The sequence below is a fragment of the Oryx dammah genome, unplaced genomic scaffold (assembly GCF_014754425.2).
Source record: "Oryx dammah isolate SB20612 unplaced genomic scaffold, SCBI_Odam_1.1 HiC_scaffold_16, whole genome shotgun sequence".
Classification (NCBI taxonomy): Eukaryota; Metazoa; Chordata; class Mammalia; order Artiodactyla; family Bovidae; genus Oryx; species Oryx dammah.
This window is the reverse complement of record NW_024070200.1, coordinates 23,263,065-23,281,820: the sequence shown is the minus strand read 5'-3', so window position 1 is coordinate 23,281,820 and position 18,756 is coordinate 23,263,065. Positions and strand designations below refer to the sequence as shown.

Genomic DNA, 18,756 nt, shown 5'->3' with positions numbered 1-18,756 from the left:
AGAGATACCAAAACACATCCATCAATAACTGATAAAACTAAAACACACACACAACTATAAGTGTGTAGATCTTAATGATATGATTAATGAAACTAACACAATTGATGCCATTGACAGATATAGAATACTGCAGTCAACAACAGAGTATGCTTTTTCTTTTAAGTAACGTGGAACATTGCCAAAGTTTAATGGATGCTGAACCATAAAACATTTTTCAACAAATTTTTAAAAGACTTGTACAGATTATGTTCTTAGGTCTCAGTGCAACTAAGCTACACAAGAACAGAAAGATAAGAAAATGTCCAAATGTTTGGAAATAAACTACTTAATTACCCAAGGGTCAGAGTAGATAGTACAATGGAAAGTAGAAAATATTTTGAACTGAATGATAATGAAAATATGACATAGCCAACTTATTGTGGGATATAGCTAAATTCATGTAGAACAGTAATAGCCTTAAAATTCTTGTATGGATGAAAAAGCAATGACCAGTGTCTATTTTAAGAAATTGAGATGCTGTTGAAAATTAAGCCCCAAGGAAATAGAAGGAAATTACGATGATAAGAATAGAAATTAAAGAAGTAAAAAACAAACATAAAATAGAATAAAAGTACCAAATTTGGTTCCTAGAGAAGATAAGTTGTTCTGATAAACTTCTAGGAAGACTGATCAGGAAATAGAAAAGGGAAAGCATAAAATTACTAATATCAAGAATTGGAAAGAGGACAGCACTGTAGAGCCTACAAAATTTATAAGAAAGTAAGAGGATATTATAAAGAACTTAATGTGAATAATTTTGAAGCTATAGGTAAAATGAGCACCAAGTCCTGGAAAATAAGCCAGGATCAACTACATATTCCTCAAGGGCATTCAGCATAAAAGTGATGGTAGAGTGCACTGGTTTGAATTTTTTTCCCCTAGAAGAAAGATGATAGTCACAGTGGGTTTGTGAATCTATCCTCAAAATGATAAGTCAAGAAATGGAAAATCTGAGTAGTTTTATAATTATTGAAAGAAACATCTTCCCATGTAGAGATCACCACACCTCGATTGCTCAACTTCCTCTAATTTTGTTATAGAAGAAATAACATCCTTCTTAAATTTTTCCAGAGAACAGAAAAAAAAAGTAACAACATATTTTATGAGGTTAACATGACCTTGATACACAAACGTGATAAAGACATTGTAAGAAAGAAAACCCAAATTTCTGTGAACACAGATGGAAAAGTTATAAACAAAATAGTTGCAAATGGAATCTAACAATTATAAAAAAGATACTATATCACAGTCAGCTTTTATTCTATGAATACAAAGTTGCTTTAATATTAAAAAAATCAATATAGCTCACCACATTAATAGTATGATGGAGAAAAAGAAAATTATTTTCTCGTAAGTTGAAGAACGCACAGTTGATAAAATTTCATACTCATTATTTTAAAAAACTTAGAAATAGAAACTATAATCTGAAAATGTGTATATTTATAAAACTTATAGTAAAATGATATTTAATGCTGAAATATTGAAAGCTTTCCCTTGATACCAGGAAAGTGATACCTCTATCATCACTTTTATTCAACATTTTCTGGAAATCCTAAATGGAAAAAAAGGCAAATAAAAGAAAAATAAAATGTGTAAGGATTGGAAATAAATCATTATTGGCACAAGATATGATTATGTGTCCAGAAAATCCAAATGAATCTGAAGAAACACTGTTAATAAGTGAATTTAGGAAGGTCACTAGATGTAAGATCAATATGCAATATATATATATATGTATTTATATATAGCAACAATTAGAAAATTTAAAAACATCACATCACCAAAATGTTAAATACCTAGGAGAAAAATCTAACAAAAGATATGTAAGGCTTTTATATAGAAAGCTATTATATAAGACTTTATAAAAACTGTAGGACTAAACAAGTAGAGAAATAAATAATTTTCATGAATTGGAAAAAGCTATATTTTAAAATGTAAATTCTCCTAATATCATCTGTAGAGTCAATGCAATTCCAAATAAAATTATAGAAGAAAATACAACAAAACTAAGTGACTAGGTAGGGTAGACACAGAGATACACTCTTCAAGGAAAGACTTACTGCCCAGCTGTGAGAACTCTCAGCTCCTTCAGAATGTGCCTCAACTGCAGAGAGTTGCATTGCCTGGAGTTACACCTTTCCTGAGTAGCCCATATCCCACAACTAAAAGAGATGAGTTATAAACCTGTGGCCATTTTGACCTAATGTGGAACAATTCTGACGAGCAATATTTGTCAACAACCTGCTGGATTGTCGGTAAGATTGTTAGACTTGAACTGCAGTTCTTCATCTCCTTCTGCCCAACCCTGCTTCTTCTCATTCCTGTTTATCTGTGTTGTTTCATAATGAACATTTTGCTGTCTAAACATCTCAGCAGATGCTTCTGGCAACCCCAACCTGAGATACAACATATCCCAGTGAATTTCAAAATACAAGCATACAAGCAAGTAGCAAAAACTAGCAGCTGCCATTGTATCTGTCTGGGACCTGAATCTTTAGATGGGAATGCAGAGGGAAGCAAGGCAGTATTTCACTGACTTGGGAAGAGGAGATTTCTAAAGTCACTGAGAGATATTTACTGAAAAGCCTGGTGGCTTTTCATGAAATAATATGTCCACACATGAAAATAATGTGTCCCCTTTGGGAGAGGTTTTGCCCACTTTAATAGTGGGTTAGGGCAAAGGGACAGTGGCCAGATCTGAAGAGGATGGAAAATCTAGCCTTTGTGAATTTGCCAACCTCATCATCCAGGATTCTCTTCCTGGGCAGCAACCCAGATGATGAGCAGAGCAGGCGTAACATAACAGAGGAAGGAAACAGCAGGTAAAGATAGAAGTGGGAGATGGGGACAGGCCCAGGAAATCTGAGAAAGCAAGCTGCTGTGTTTTTGAGCACTTCAAGAAAGCAACAGAAGAGGGAGCTCTATGAAGTGAGAAAAGCTGCCCTGAATTATGCCTCCATACAGAAGCTGAGGAAAACTTAACTTCGCATGAGGACTAAGCAACAGAAATTTTTGAGGTAGAATGCCACACAAAATTACAAGAAAAAAAAATCATCCTTACAGACAGTTAAACCATGCCAGAAAGACGTGAACACAATAGATGAAAACTGTAAGCTCCTATTTCAGTATGAGCTAAAAGACATGAAAAAAAGAAAACAACATCACAAATCAGAATTAGAAAAACATAAAAATGAGGTGACAGGACTCAGAAAGAATTAGAACTGTCATATGATCCAGAAATCCCACATCTGGATGTATATGCAAAGAAAATGAAATTACAATCTCAAAGAGATAGCTGCACTTTGCAACACTATTCGCAATAGCCAAAGACATGGAGGCAACAACCTAAATGTCCACATCTGGATGTATATGCAAAGAAAATGAAATTAGAATCTCAAAGAGATAGCTGCACTTTGCAACACTATTCACAATAGCCAAGACATGGAGGCAACCTAAATGTCCACATCTGGATGTATATGCAAAGAAAATGAAATTAGAATCTCAAAGAGATAGCTGCACTTTGCAACACTATTCGCAATAGCCAAGACATGGAGGCAACCTAAATGTTCATTGACAGACACGTGAATAAAGCAAATGTGATATTAATGCAATAAAATATTTGTTGTTATTCTTTAGTCACTAAATCATGTCTGACTCTTTTACAGACCCATGGACTGTAGCTCTGTCCATGGGATTTCCTAGGCAAGAATGCTGGAGTGGTTTGCCACTTCCTTCTCCAGGGGATCTTCCCAACCCAGGGATCAAACCTGCGTCTCCTGAATCGGCAGGCAGATTCTTTACCACTGAGCCACCAGGAAAACCCAATAAAGCCTTAAAAAAGAAGGAAATCTTGCCATATGTGACAATATGGATGAACCTGTAGGACATTATGGAAAGTGAAGTAAACCAGACACAGAAAGACAAACACTCCATGATACCACTGATGTGATGAGTCTAAAAGAGTTAAACTTACAGAAGCAGAGTGTAGAATGGGGGTGCCAGGGGCTGGAAGGAGAGGGAAATGAGGTGGTGTCTGTCAAAAGGTACCAAATTTCAGTTATGCAAGATGAATAATTCCTGGAGAGTTACAGTAAAGAAAACTGCCTATAATAAATAATACTGTATTGTATACTTAAAAATTTGTTGAGTGCAGATCTTATGTTGTGTTCTTATCACAAAATAATGATGATGAAGAGAACAAGAGGAAAGTTTTAGAGGTGCTGGATATGTTGATGGCATAGAATATGGTAGTTATTTAATGAATGTATACTTATTTCTAAATTTGTTATACAAATTAAGTATACAGCTTTTTTTTATGCCAATCATACCTCAATAAAGTAGTTAAAAAGGAAAGAATTAGAAATAAAAGAAAAAATAGCTTCAGACACTAAACTAGAAGGAACACAAGATAAATGAGTCCAACAGACAGTGCTCTAAGAGACATAGGTGGGATGAAGGACTTTTTTTTTTAATGAAAAAGAAAAGGAAAACAGAGATGAGAAGCACTCAATAATCAGGATTTGGGAGGGGTTATAGACCTGGAAAAGCAGAGACATTACTTTGCCAACAAAGGTTCATCTGGTCAAGGCTATGGTTTTTCCTGTGGTCATGTATGGATGTGAGAGCTGGAATGTGAAGAAGGCTGAGCGCCGAAGAATTGATGCTTTTGAACTGTGGTGTTGGAGAAGACTCTTGAGAGTCCCTTGGACTGCAAGGAGATCCAACCAGTCCATTCTAAAGGAGATCAGCCCTGGGATTTCTTTGGAAGGACTGATGCTAAAGCTGAAACTCCAGTACTTTGGCCACCTCATGCAAAGAGTTGACTCATTGGAAAAGACTCTGAGGCCGGGAGGGATTGGGGGCAGGAGGAAAAGGGGACAACAGAGGATAAGATGGCTGGATGGCATCACTGACTCGATGGACGTGAGTTTGAGTGGACTCCAGGAGTTGGTGATGGACAGGGAGGCCTGGTGTGCTGCAATTCATGGGGTCGCAAAGAGTTGGACATGACTAAGCGACTGAACTGAACTGAACTGATAGACCTGGAAGGGGAACATGGAGAGGTTCCGGGTGTGGCAGGTGAAGTTCTGTTTAGTGACCTGGATGATTTTTGACTCATAATAGTTGATTAAGCTGTATATTTTTTGTGTGGTTTTCTGCATCTGTGTTTTATTTTATAATAAATACTTTACATTATACACAAATGTCAGTTTCAGAGGGATTGTAGATATAGGTGTGAAAAACCTTCTATGGCAAATAAAAAAATAGAGAAGAATATCTTCATGACCTTGAGGGAGCAGGGATTTCTAAGTAGGACTCAAAAAGCACTAACTCTAAATGAAAAGACAGATATAAATGCTTAAGTTAAAATTAAGGACTTTTGTTCAGCAAAAGAACATTAAGAGAGTGAAAAAGCAAGTCAGAGAGTGGGGGAAGATACTTGCAATATATAAAGAACTCATCCAAATACGTAAAGAACTCATCTAAATTAATTTAAAAATACTGCTAAGCCAAATAGAAAAAATGCACCAAAAGGACTTGAACTGGCAATTTATAAAAAGAATATCTAAATGTCCAATAAACATATGAAAAACTGTTAACCTCATTAATATCAGGGAAAGAGAAATTAATATCACACTGAGATACTACTTTGAGAAAATGTTCCTGCTTCTAGGTGTTTACCATAGGACATGATGAACTATACACATGAAAATGTTCATGATAAAATTATTGTAACATGAAAAAATTGATTGCTGTCAAGATGTCCTGTTTAAGAAGATTTGCTTTTTGTTAGTCTTTCTCCCTCCTCAACCCCCCAAAAGGAAATGAATGAAATGCCTCTGTCCATGACTGTTGTTTAAAACATAGAATGAAACATTCTAGAATAGTAATTAAATCTTATTTTTTATTTATCATGTGCATATAGTTACATGCTTATTCATAAATATGTAGACTTCTATTCCTAAGGAAGATATATACACACAAAGAGTCAGTGAAAAATGATAGATTGTAACAAGTTAGAAAAAGGGTGTTTCCTTACTCTAGGAGAAGAACATTAAAAAAAAATTGAATTATAATTGATTTACATTATTGTGTTAGCTTCAGGTGTACAGCAAAGTGACTCAGTTATACATATATAGATTTCAGGTTATTTTCTACAATAGGTTTTTGAGGTGAAGTCGCTCAGTCGTGTCCGACTCTTTGCGACCCCATAGATTGTAGCCTACCAGGCTCCTCCGTCCATGGGATTTTCCAGGCAAGAGTACTGGAGTGGGTTGCCATTTCTTTCTCCAGAGGATCTTCCCAACCCAGGGATCGAACCCGGGTCTCCCACATTGTAGGCAGACGCTTTATCGTCTGAGCCACCAGGGAAGCCTATTAAATATAATTCCTTCTGCTATACAGTGAACCCTTGTTGCTTATCTGTTTTATGTACAGAAGTTTGTATCAGTTAAGTTAGTCCCATATTTTTAATTTTTCCTCCCCACTTCCTTTTCCTCTTAGGTAACCAGAAGTTTGTTTTCTATGTCTATGAGTCTCTTTCTGTTTTGTATATAGATTCATTTGTATTATATTTTAGGTTCCACATATAATAATAATAGTATATAGTATTTCTTTTTCCTCTGACTTACCTTACTTAGTATGTTTATCTTTATGTTCATCCATGTGCTGCAAATGACATTGTTTCATTCTTTTTTATGGCCAAGTAATAATCCACAGTGTGTGTGTGTATATATGTATATATACACATACAAGTTATATATATATATATACACACACACATATATATATATACACATACCACATCTTAATTCAGTTATGCACTGATGGGCACTTGGGTTGTTTCCATGTCTTAGCTATTGTAAATAGTGCTGCCATGAATATAAGGATGCGTGTATCTCTTTGAGTTTTCTCCAGATATATGCCTAAGAGTGGATTTCTGGATTATATGATAGCTCTATTTTTAGTTTTTTAAGGAACCTCCATACCCTTTTCCACAGTGGCTGCACCAATTTATATTCTAAGGGAAGAACTTCTAAAGTTACTCAGTCAAGCTTTCTCCCACTACCTTCCCTGTACAATAATACTCTTTTGTTCAACTTTCCAAGGGCTTTGTTACCACACTTATTTATGTTAGAATTCTTGGTGAGTGACCTTGGTCAAGGTATTTAACCTCTCTGGGTTTCATCTTCTTCACCTCTAAAAGCAGACATTATATGCAATCTACCAAAGGTATAATGTGTATATTAACTAGTTTATGCAAAGAATCTGGCATCTAATAGTGCTCAGTGAATGTTAGCACTCTTTCTTATCACCCATGATTTGGCCCTTCAGTTTATCATATTTAATACAGATTGTCTTTAATTGTTTTCAGATTGTTTGACATACATGATGGCTAATCTTATGTGTTCACCTGACTAGGCCACAGTACCAGATATTTGGTGAAACATTATTCTAGATGTTTCTGTGAAGGTATTTTTTAGATAAGATTAACATAAATCGGTAGGCTTTAATTCAAGAAGATTTACTCTCCATAATGTGGTGGTCCTCATCCAATCTGTTGAAGGCTGTAATTGAAAAAAGGCTGACCTGTCCAGGAGAAAGGGAATTCTGCCAGCAGAAGGCCTTTGGACTCAAAATGCAACACTTTCCTGGGTCTCTAACCTGTTGTGGCTTCCCATAGAATATTAGACTTGGCAGCCTTCACAATCATGTGAGCCAATTCCTTAAAATAAGTCTCTCTCCATATGCACATTATATTGGTTCTATTTCTCTGGAGAATCCTGATTAATACAACATACAATTATTATTTAGTACTTCATTAAGAACCCAAGACTTTAAAAGTGGTAATTGTATACTTTTAAGTGTTTTTTGTATATGTCAGCTCCCTCCCCAACTCTTACCTTATACCCAGCGTCTAGCATGTGATAGGTTTCAGCTACCTACTTGTGAAATGAATGAATAAATGCACAAATGAATGCTGTAGAGGGAATCTGAAAGGAAAATGGGGTTCATTTATTTTAGGAAGTGTTATATATACACATAATTGGCTCAAACACTGGGAACAGGTTTTAATTTTTTTTGTTTGTTGGAAAGATTGAGGGCAGGAGGTAAAGGGGACGACAGATGTGAAATGGTTGGATGGCATCACCGACTTGATGGACATGGGTTTGGGTGGACTCTTGGAGTTGGTGATGGACAGGGGGGCCTGGCGTGCTGTGGCTCACGGGGTTACAAAGAGTCAGACACGACTGAGCGACTGAACTGAACTAAAACATAAGGAGAAAGTCTATGGCTCTATAAAGGGTATTCTAATTAGAAGTGGGGAGAGACTTTGTTTATTGATGTGGGCAGAGAACAGGAGCCTCATAGACTTCCACTGGAAATAGAACAAGTTGTAAGTATGGGAGTAGTTCTGTGTAGTCATCAGCCATGGGCTCCTCGAAAGGTGCTCCCAAACTGCAAGTACACAAATATTATAAGGATAATATTGTGTCTGTCTGTCTGTCCATCTGTCCATCCGTCCATCCGTCCGTCCGTACGTCATAAAGGATCAAAGTAAGCAGATTACAAACTAGAAGGAACACAAGTGATATTTAGAAGTGGCAAATGGGAATGTGACCAGGAAAGCAAGGTGAAGCTTTTTGCCCCTGAACAGGCTCAGAGAAAAGGATAAAAACATAATGAAAACTGAAAGTTTTGAGGCCATGATGAGGAAGGGGGCAATGCTCCAGAAGCTTGAGGCCATCCAAAAATAGATGGATTATCTATGAAAGTGAAAGTCACTCAGTCACGTCTGACTCTTTTGTGACCCGATGGACTATACAGTCCAGGGAATTCTCCAGGCCAGAATAAGTGGGTAGCCTTTTCCTTCTCCAGGGGATCTTCCCAACCCAGGGATCAAACCCAGGTCTCCCAGATTGCAGGCGGATTCTTTACCAGCTTAGCCACAAGGGAAGCCCAAGAATATTGGAGTGGGTAGCCTATCCCTTCTCCAGCTAATCTTTCCGACCCAGGAATCGAACTGGGTCTCCTGTATTTCAGGCAGACTCTTTACCAATTGAGATATCAGGAAAGCCCTATCTATGAAGGAATAGATGTAAAATGTCTTTTTTACCTTCTGGCCCAAAGCTACCCCCAAGCTACCCCCTTTCTCTTACCCACCCCATGTCACAAATCAAACCACCCTTGCTTATGACTTGGGGACTTGGGAGGTGGTGATATCTCCAAATTGAATGCATCTGGTGCATTCTCCAACGATGGCCCTCCATGGCTCTAGCAAAAGGCCACTCTGATTCTAGAGGCTGGGGACTTTTCAGGGGAGGAACAGTTGAAGGGGAGGAGAGAAAGCCTTTGTGCCAAGCCTTGAGGCTTTGCATATAGAGTGAGTCTGGATGGGGGCAGGGAGTGGCTTATCTTTCACTTTTCTAAAAACCTGCTATGAATGTTTGTGTACAACTCTTTAGATTTATGCTTTCATTTTTCTTCTCTTCTCACCCCTTCCTCTGCCTCCCTGTCTTCCTTCCAAAAGACGGTTATTGAGTTGATACTATATTCCTGGCATTGCTTATATGTCCCATGGATGCATCAGTGACCACGACAAAGTTCTGGACTCTTGGAGCATGGATCCCGGTGGGTGAGAAACAGGCAATAAACACAGGCAATTAAAAATGTAAAATGATGTCAGATACTGATAAGTCCTAGATAGAGAAGGATTGAGGGGTGCTGTTTATCAGGATTAGGCAGGGGAGTCTTGACACGGAAGTGAAAACTTGAATGATTAGAAAAACACAGCGCACCTGGCTCTATGAGGACATAACTCCAGGCAGAGGGTACAGAGATGGGAACAAATATGGCATGTTTGAGGAAGAGAAAGAAGAATGAAATGTCAGAAGTACTGTGAGGGGAAAGTGGCAAGAGGTAAGGTTGGAGAAGACACAGAGGTCATATCTTATGATGCTTTGGGGGCCAGAATAAAGAGTTTGGATTAATTGCCAAAGGAAGCCATTTGCACATTTTAAACACAAGAATGATATCTGATTTATGCATTCCGTGTGCTGTTGACCCTTTCACTTGAACCCTGGCTGATAATTTTGAGCCTATCAGTGCCATTGGAAGGCTTCAAATTATTCACTCTAAATCAAATTGATCAAAAATGCTGTGATCCTTAGTAGAAAGTTGAAGTCAATGTAGCAGGAATCAACCCAACTTAAACATAAGCAAAAGCTTTGAATAGACATTTCATAAAAGAAGGTATATGAATGGATAATAAGCACATACAAAGTTTAACATCATTCAGGAAAATGCAAATTAAAACCACGCTGAGGTATCACTGCACATACACTAGAATGGCTAAGATTAATGATTGAGAATATGAGCCCTGATAATGATGTGAAGTAACTGGAGCTCTCATATGTTGTTGAAGGGACTACAAAATGGTACAGGCTCTTTGAAAATTTCTTGTAAGTTAACCATTCATTTGCTGTATGATTCAGAAGTGTGCTCTTAGATATTTACCCCAGAGAAATGAAAGCATATATCCACACAAAGACTTGTACATGAACATTTATAGCAGCTTTATTTATAATACCATAACCTGGAAACCTGGAGAAGGCAATGGCACCCCACTCCAGTACTCTTGCCTGGCAAATCCCATGGACGGAAGAGCCTGATGGGCTACAGTCCATGGGGTCGCTAAGAGTTGGACACGACTGAGTGACTTCCCTTTCACTTTCATGCATTGGAGAAGGAAATGGCAACCCACCCCAGTGTTCTTGCCTGGAGAATCCCAGGGATGACGGAGCCTGGTGGGCTGCCGTCTATGGGGTCACACAGAGTCAGACACGACTGAAGCGACTTAGCGAAAAAAACAAACAAACAAACCTGGAAACCATTCAACTGTCCCTCAACAGGTCAGTGGATAAATAAATTGTGCTATTCATTCAGTGCAATTCTACTCAGCAGTACAGAGCAATGAACTACGACTACAAATGGGCTGGATGGCTCTAGTGGTGAAAACCCACCTGCCAATGCAGAAGACTTAGGACGTGGGTTTGAGTCCTGGGTCAGGAAGATCCCCTGGAGGAGGGCATGACAACCCACTCCAGTATTCTTGCCTGAAAAGCCCACAGACAGAGGAGGCTGGCAGGCTATAGTGCGTAGGGTCGCACAGAGCTGGACATGACTGAAACGACTTGGCATGCACGCATGAATACAAAAAGCATTGGCTTAATCAAGTCAGACAAAAAGAGTACATAATGTAGGACTCCATTTATATGAAATTTCCAAACAGACAATAATTCACAGTGACAGAAATGAGGTCAGTGATTGTCTGGGGGCTTGGGAATGAGACTATAAAGGAAACTTTTTGGGATAATGAGGATAGCCTATATTATGAATGTGGTGATGGCTGTGGTGGTATGTACATTTGTCTAAGCTTATCAAATTGCATATTTAAAATGAGTGCATTTTATTTGTGTGAATGTAAAAGACATAGCAGGAAATGCCTTTAGTATATTCCCACTAAGGAGCCCTCATCTCTTAAAAAGCCCGTAACCAAGTTCTGTCAGATCTTGACTCAGTGAGCACGTGGGGCCCACATAGTCAATTCAGAGTCTCATCTTCTTACTTCTTTCCTCCCCTTTCCCACTGCCAGCTCATTCCCGGGAGCTTACTCTGTTCTCTGACCTGATCCTTGACTCTTGGGCCACAGAATTTCCTGCCTTTGTTTTACAATTTGCATCATTAGTCTGCATTAGGGGAGAGATCTCATCTTCTGGGAACTATGAAGTAAGTTGGTATAATCAGCCTTTCTTGGGGGCATATGGGTTAATTCACCCTTTTCTACTCTATTGATCAGAGAAGGCACTGGCGACCCACTCCAGCACTCTTGCCTGGAAAATCCCATGGATGGAGAAGCCTGGTGGGCTGCAGTCCACTGGGTCGCTAAGAGTCGCACACGACTGAGCAACTTCACTTTCACTTTTCACTTTCATGCATTGGAGAAGGAAATGGCAAGCCACTCCAGTGTTCTTGCCTGGAGAATCCCAGGGACGGGGGAGCCTGGTGGGCTGCCATCTATGGGGTCGCACAGAGTCGGACACGACTGACGTGACTTAGCAGCAGCATACTCTTATTGATAGGCTGTTTCTCTCAGATTATTCTGAAAGACTTCCAGTATTAATCATTTATTCTTAGTCTAGTTCCTATGTTTTCCTGAAACTATCCAGATTATTATAGTTCTCTGCATTTATCATTTATTTCTTACATTGGTCGAAATGCATGCGTGTACTTGACAGTCAAGTATCTCCTGATTAGAGGAAACAGAACACCCACAGTTGCCAACAGTTAGACGTTCTACTGCAGGAAATGAAGAGAAGACTTTTTCTCTACCGGCACCCTAACTGTGGGGTGCCTAAAATTGGGTCTACCACTTGAGTTAGTGACTGAGTTAAATATTTTGACTCTAATTTCATAACTTGTCACAGTGATCCCATTGGCAGTAGAGTGGTGGGTTGCCAAGAAGGCAGTTAATTATCTCTCTGTCTCCCTGTGTATTTAAATTTTGTTCCCTCTCCCTAAAAGAGAGGTGATGCTATGGCTTACAACTAATATGCTCTTGCAGAGCTCTCCACACCAATTAGAAAAGTTCTGTGTTATGACACTCTTTGATAGGATATTATGACACTCTTTGATAGAAAGCCGTTGTCCCATTGAAGCGGAAACTTCATCAGAAGCGCTGAGAATCAAGGGTGTGCTCTAGACACCATGAATGGGAGGGGACTATCTGTGCTCTCTGGGTTCATCAAACGAAGCGCCTCCCACTTAGGACTTTCTATGCAATCCAGCTGGTTTCCTGTATTTACCTTCTGGCCCCACCCTTATTTAGTGCAGAGTTGGAAGCAGGCCTGTAAAATAGCATTTTGTAACTCACTATTTGGAACTCTCATGAGTTTGTTTAAAACTCTGAGAACCTTCTTTTGTGAAAAGTAAAATTGCCCGCAGTAGGTGAAGAGGACAGGGTTACTTCTTGATTAGAATCAGACTTTTCTTTGGGAATGAGAGTCATTGCCATAAACCATGTCACAACACTTTCTTAGAATCATAAATTTTAATATCTCCATCTCCAATCCTAATTTCATCTTACAAAGACTTTCCCATGGTCTCACAAAGAGCTTCTCTGTCTGAAAAGTGGGAACTTTAATTTCAGAGATGTGAAACCAAATTTATATTTACTTGGCAGCCAAGATTCCTAGGTACTCTTATGTTCAATTTATGAGGACTAAGAATTGTATGGATAACTCATTTCATCTTCCCTCTTTAGCTTTAATAAGAGCTAATTAAATAACAGATAATAATGAACAAAAAACATCAAAGTGGAGATTCAAAGCACTGTTCTTCCTACTCTTGGACTTATTCTGATCAAAATGTCTACAGCTGAGCATATGGGATGTCTCATTAAGGAAATGTTAAGTTTTATGGAAAAAAGATGTACTATTAATTCAACCTCCTAGAGTCTTGAATAGCTGGACAATTCTTGACCTTGATATATTCACTTTCATTAGCACCTTTGAATCCAAACAGATTCTAATTAGACCTATGGTGAAGAATTGTGTTGAATTAGTTGATAACTTTCAAAAGTGAATAAAAATATCTATGTTAATAGTGGTAACAATTGCTCATTTTCATCTTGGAAAGTTTCCCAGTTTTTATTCAGAGAAGAATTGCTGTCATATGTTTACTGATGGTCCTTCCTGATCCTTATATTCTGACTAGGATTACCTTTTAGTTTTCCTATCCATCAATACTTGGCAGTTATTATGCTGGTAGGTTCCCCCCCACCTTTTGGGGTGTACAAAGTTTGAAATGTAAAAATGTATCAGAAATTGATGATGCAATAGAGTTGAGTTCTCAGAAAGAAGACTACCTGGTGAGTCAGGAAGCCTGGATTCTAACCTAAACTCTATTGTTTACCAGCCATGTTATCTTGGGCAGACCACTTAATCTTTGTATTAGTTCCCTCTTCTTTTAAGAGGAGGTAATGACGTCTACTTTAAATGGGTAATATTGTGTAGAAGTAATTAACACAGAGCCAGGCATAGATGAGATGCTGAATAAGTGTTAATTTTACTCTAAAAAGAGTTAATGTCTGCAGGTCTAAATTTTCACAGGCTCTAAATAGGTCTAATAATTAAAAATATGCTTGCATTTCTCAGAACCAGTCAATGGCAGAACTTGAGGGTCATTGGGATAAAGATAATAGCAATAAATTCTGTAATAGGCATTTATTTTTAGTCCTTAGATGGTTCCAAGATATTGGAGCTTATCTGCATATTAGCGTTAAGGTACAAAAGAAAGAAGAGGATTAAAAAAAAAGACATATTCTGGCCTTCTGAGAGCCACCATTAGTATAATAAGAAATCTTTGATATTGATGCAGTGGTTTTATGCTTTTTGCGTTTCTCAACTTTTGTAGGGAATTTTTAACTTATTTGAAATTTGTGATAGTTTACACTGAAATTTTTAAGATGACATTTTTAAAATTGAGGAAGATACAAATAAGTAGAAAGATATTCTGTATTCATCAATTCAAAGAGTTAATATTGCTAAAATGTCTATATACTACTGATAGGAATCTACAGATCCAGTGCGATCCCTATCAAAATAACTGTGCCAACGGCATTGTCACAGAGATTGAACAGATAATCCCATAATTTGTATGGACCCACCAAAGGCCCCAAATAGCCAAAGCAATCTTGAGAAAGATGAACAAAGCTGGAGACATCATGCTCCCTGATTTTTAATTATATTACAAAGCTATGGTAATCAAAATAATATGGTATTGGCATAAAATCAGACACATAGATAGAACACAGAGCCCTCATATAAACCTATGTATCTACAGTCAAATATTTTACAGAAAGAATCAACAATTGGGAAAGGATATTCTCTTCAATAAATGATTTTGAGGGAACTGGATAGCCATATGCAAAAAAATGAAACTGGACCCATATCTTTACATCATACACAAAAATTAACTCAAAATAGGTTAAAGAATTGGATGTAAGAACTGAAACCATAAATCTCCTAGAAGAAAACATAGTTGATAAGCTCCTTGCATTGATCTTGGTGATAATTTTTTGACTCCCAAAGCAAAAATAAACAAATGGGACTATGTCAAACTAAAAAGTTTCAGCACAGCAAAGGAAACTATCAGCAAAATGAAAAGACAGCTTTCTGAATGGGAGAAAATATCTGCAAATAATGTATCTGTTAACATTAAAAATATTAAATGTTAAAAATGAAGAACTCATACAACTCAATAGTCAAAAACCCAAACAATTTGATTAAAAATGGGCAAATTATCCAAATAGACATTTTCTCAAAGAAGACATACAGATGGCCAATAGGTACATGAAAAGATCTTAACATCAGTAATCACTAGGGAAATGAAAATCAAAACCACAATGAGATATCCCCTCACACCTGTTAGAATCAGTTAAGTTCAGTTCAGTCACTCAGTCGTGTCCGATTCTTTGCGACCCCATGAATTGCCGCACACCAGGCCTCTCTGTCCATCACTAACTCCCGGAGTTCACCCAAACTCATGTCCATCGAGTCGGTGATGCCATCCAGCCATCTCACCTGTTAGAATAGGCATTATCAAAAAGACAAGAGACAACAAATGTTGGCAAGGATTTGGAGAAAAGGGATCCCTTGTGCACCATTCATGGGAATATAAATTGGTGCAGTTCAGTTCACTTCAGTTACTCAGTCGTGTCTGACTCTTTGCAACCCCATGGACTGCAGCACGCCAGGCCTCCCTGTCCATCACCAAATCCTGGAATTTACTCATACTCATGTCCATTGAGTCGATGATGCCGTCCAAACATCTCATCCTCTGGTGCAGCACTATGGAAAACAGTATAGATGGGCTTCAAAAAATTAAAAATAGAGCTACCATATGATCCAGAAATTCCACTTTTGAGTCTCTACCTGAAGGAACAAAAACACTAACTTGAGATTTGTACACTGCCCCCCCCCCCCCAACCATGTTCATTGAATCACTACTTACAGTAGCCAACCTAAGTGTCCAACCTAAGGGAACCTAAGGGAAACAACCTGAGTGTCCACTGATGAATGATTGGATAAAGAAAATGAGGAATATATATGCAATGCAATATTATTCAGTCATAAAAGGCATGAAATCTTACCATTTGCAACAAGATGAGTGAATCTTGAGGATACTATGCTAAGTGAAATAAGTCAAACAGAAAAGGACATATACCATATAATCTTATATGTGGAATCAAAATGAAAAACTAAGCTTATAAATACAGAGGACAGATTGGTGGTTACCAGAGGCAGGGTGTGGGGGGTGGACAAAATGGGCAAAGGGGGTCAAAAGGTACAAGCTTTCAGTTACAATATAAGTAAGTCACTGGGATGCAATATATAGCATGGTTACTGTAGTTAACAATACAGTGTTGTGTATTTGCATATTTGATACTTGCTGAGTTGATCTTAGAAGTTCTCAGGACAAGAAAAAGAGTTTGAAACTATGTATGATGACAGGAGCTAACTAGATTAATTGTGGTCCATGGCAAGAAGCTTTATGATTAAGGAGGTGACTCAGAAGCTGCACATGTTACTTCTCACATCTTATTGGCCTGAACTTAGTTATGTTGCTACTTTTAGCTGTAAGGGAGTCTGGGAAATGTACTGTCTAGATGGGTGACTGGAGATTCTGTTACTTAAAGGAAGAAAAAGAGAATGGACGCTGGCTAATAACTAGCAGTCTCTGCCATATTCATTTACTCTTTCAACAATTTTAGTTCATATGTGACCACTGGTCTCTCTTTTATTTCATTCTGTCATTGGCAACAGGGATGTGACTGATATTCCCAAGCTGCCTTTGAACCAAGACAAAAATGTTACTGGTCCTTGGAGTTATTTTCTTATATGTTACTATATCTGTTTATCTATCATCCATTTATACCCATCTATTATCTATCTGTTTGCCTTATTTGTTCTGAGGGTACATGTTTGTCTGAAATTCTGACATAAAAACTTCTTGGTTTTGGTTAGATTCAGTTTTGTCAAGGAATTTATATATATTTTATTGGGAAAGTAACTGCATGCTAATGAATGAGTAGGAGTTAACCAAGAGTAGAAATAATTATAAAGCACCTGTCAAAAGTGAAGTGCTATAGAAATGCTAAATAATGACACTAATAAAAAACTGATTGTCGTGACTTCAAAGGAAGTGTTAAGATGGAGTGTTTTGATGTGTATGGCATTTGAATGATCTAAATAGGTGTTTAGATACTCACATGAGAGACTGTTCTAGCCACTCAAGGGAAGTAAGAGTCTGTTCTACCCACTCAGTATTTTGATGCTTCCGTGAGAATTTTCTCATCGTTATATATTATTATTTTAAAAGTAATGCTTGTGTTGTTTTGACTAAACTCACATGAAGAAAGGACATTACCTACCAAAAATGTGACATTCTTCTTAGACCACTTTGCTTTGAACCTTAAGTTCCTGGAGCACCTTAAGTTCATAAATCCCTCTGGTATGTTCCAGTACCTCTGATTCCATGGCTTAACCGGATGCACAAGTTAGAGCTACAGATCGGTAGTGAATTATTTTTTATTTTTAAAGAGCTCAGCTTTTATTGAATGTGTTACTAAAGAGGTTTAGTCAAAAAGACCAAAGCCCATGTCGTCATCAGACTCTTTAGATTCTGCTTTCTGTGCTTCTACTTTCTTCTCCTCGGCTTAGGCAGCAGTGGTGGATGGGGCAGGACCTCCTGCTGGAGCAGGTCCACCAGCCCCCACATGCAGTTGAGGCTCCCAATGTTCACATTGGCCAAAGCCTTTGCAAACAAGCCTGGCCATCAACATTTACATGGGCTGCTTTAATGAGGACATTGATCTTATCCTCCGTGACCGTCACCTCATCGTCCTGCAGAACGAGGGCTGAGTAGATGCAGGCTTGCTCCGAGACAGAGACCATGATGCCGGTGAGTGCTAGTCTCCAGATAAAGTGAGGGTCTCACCCCAAAATGGCCTTAGCTTCTTGGAAGGACTGAGCACCTTAGTGGCAGTGGAGGAAAAAAGAAAGAGGTAGTGAATTCTTATTAGAGTTAGAGCTTTAGGTTAAACAACTTCCTTGTTTTAAAAATGTATCTTTAAATATTTACAAGTTACAGGAGGCTTCTCCAAAGGCTGTAACCTGGTGATTTGAAAGTTAAGGGAAAGGGAAATGGATGCTTTATATTGCTTGTGTTGGTATATTTTTTAAAGTTCTTTGTTTATTAATCTTCTCATGAAAAATCTGAACAATCACCACAGGATTATCAGTAATTTAAAAATAATAAATAATAGGTACTTTAAATTGTAAACTCCTAAGTGTGTGAGATAGCTTCAAGTTCAATTCCACCCTACCCATGCGTGATTTGTCTAAAAAGTATGATTTAGCAAAATGATGAAACCTCTAGCTCTGGACTCAAAGTTGAGTTCAAATCTATCCTGTGATTTTGGGCCACCACATGATCTTTTTTATACCTCAATTTCTTCACTAGTTAAATGGGTGGTGGAAAAATAATAGCAACCTTTTCTTAATAGGGTTGTGAGAATTAAATGAGATAATGCATGTGAGGGGTTTATCATAGTGCCTAGAATTTGTAAATGCACAGGAAGTGTTAGGGATTGGT

At 38.0% G+C, this 18,756-nt stretch overlaps 1 pseudogene; it reads right to left on the bottom strand.

Moving 5' to 3' along the window:
* Nucleotides 1-17,699: 17,699 nt before the first annotated feature.
* On the bottom strand, nt 17,700-18,056 carry LOC120875077 (annotated as a pseudogene).
* Between the last annotated feature and the right edge of the window lie 700 nt (nt 18,057-18,756).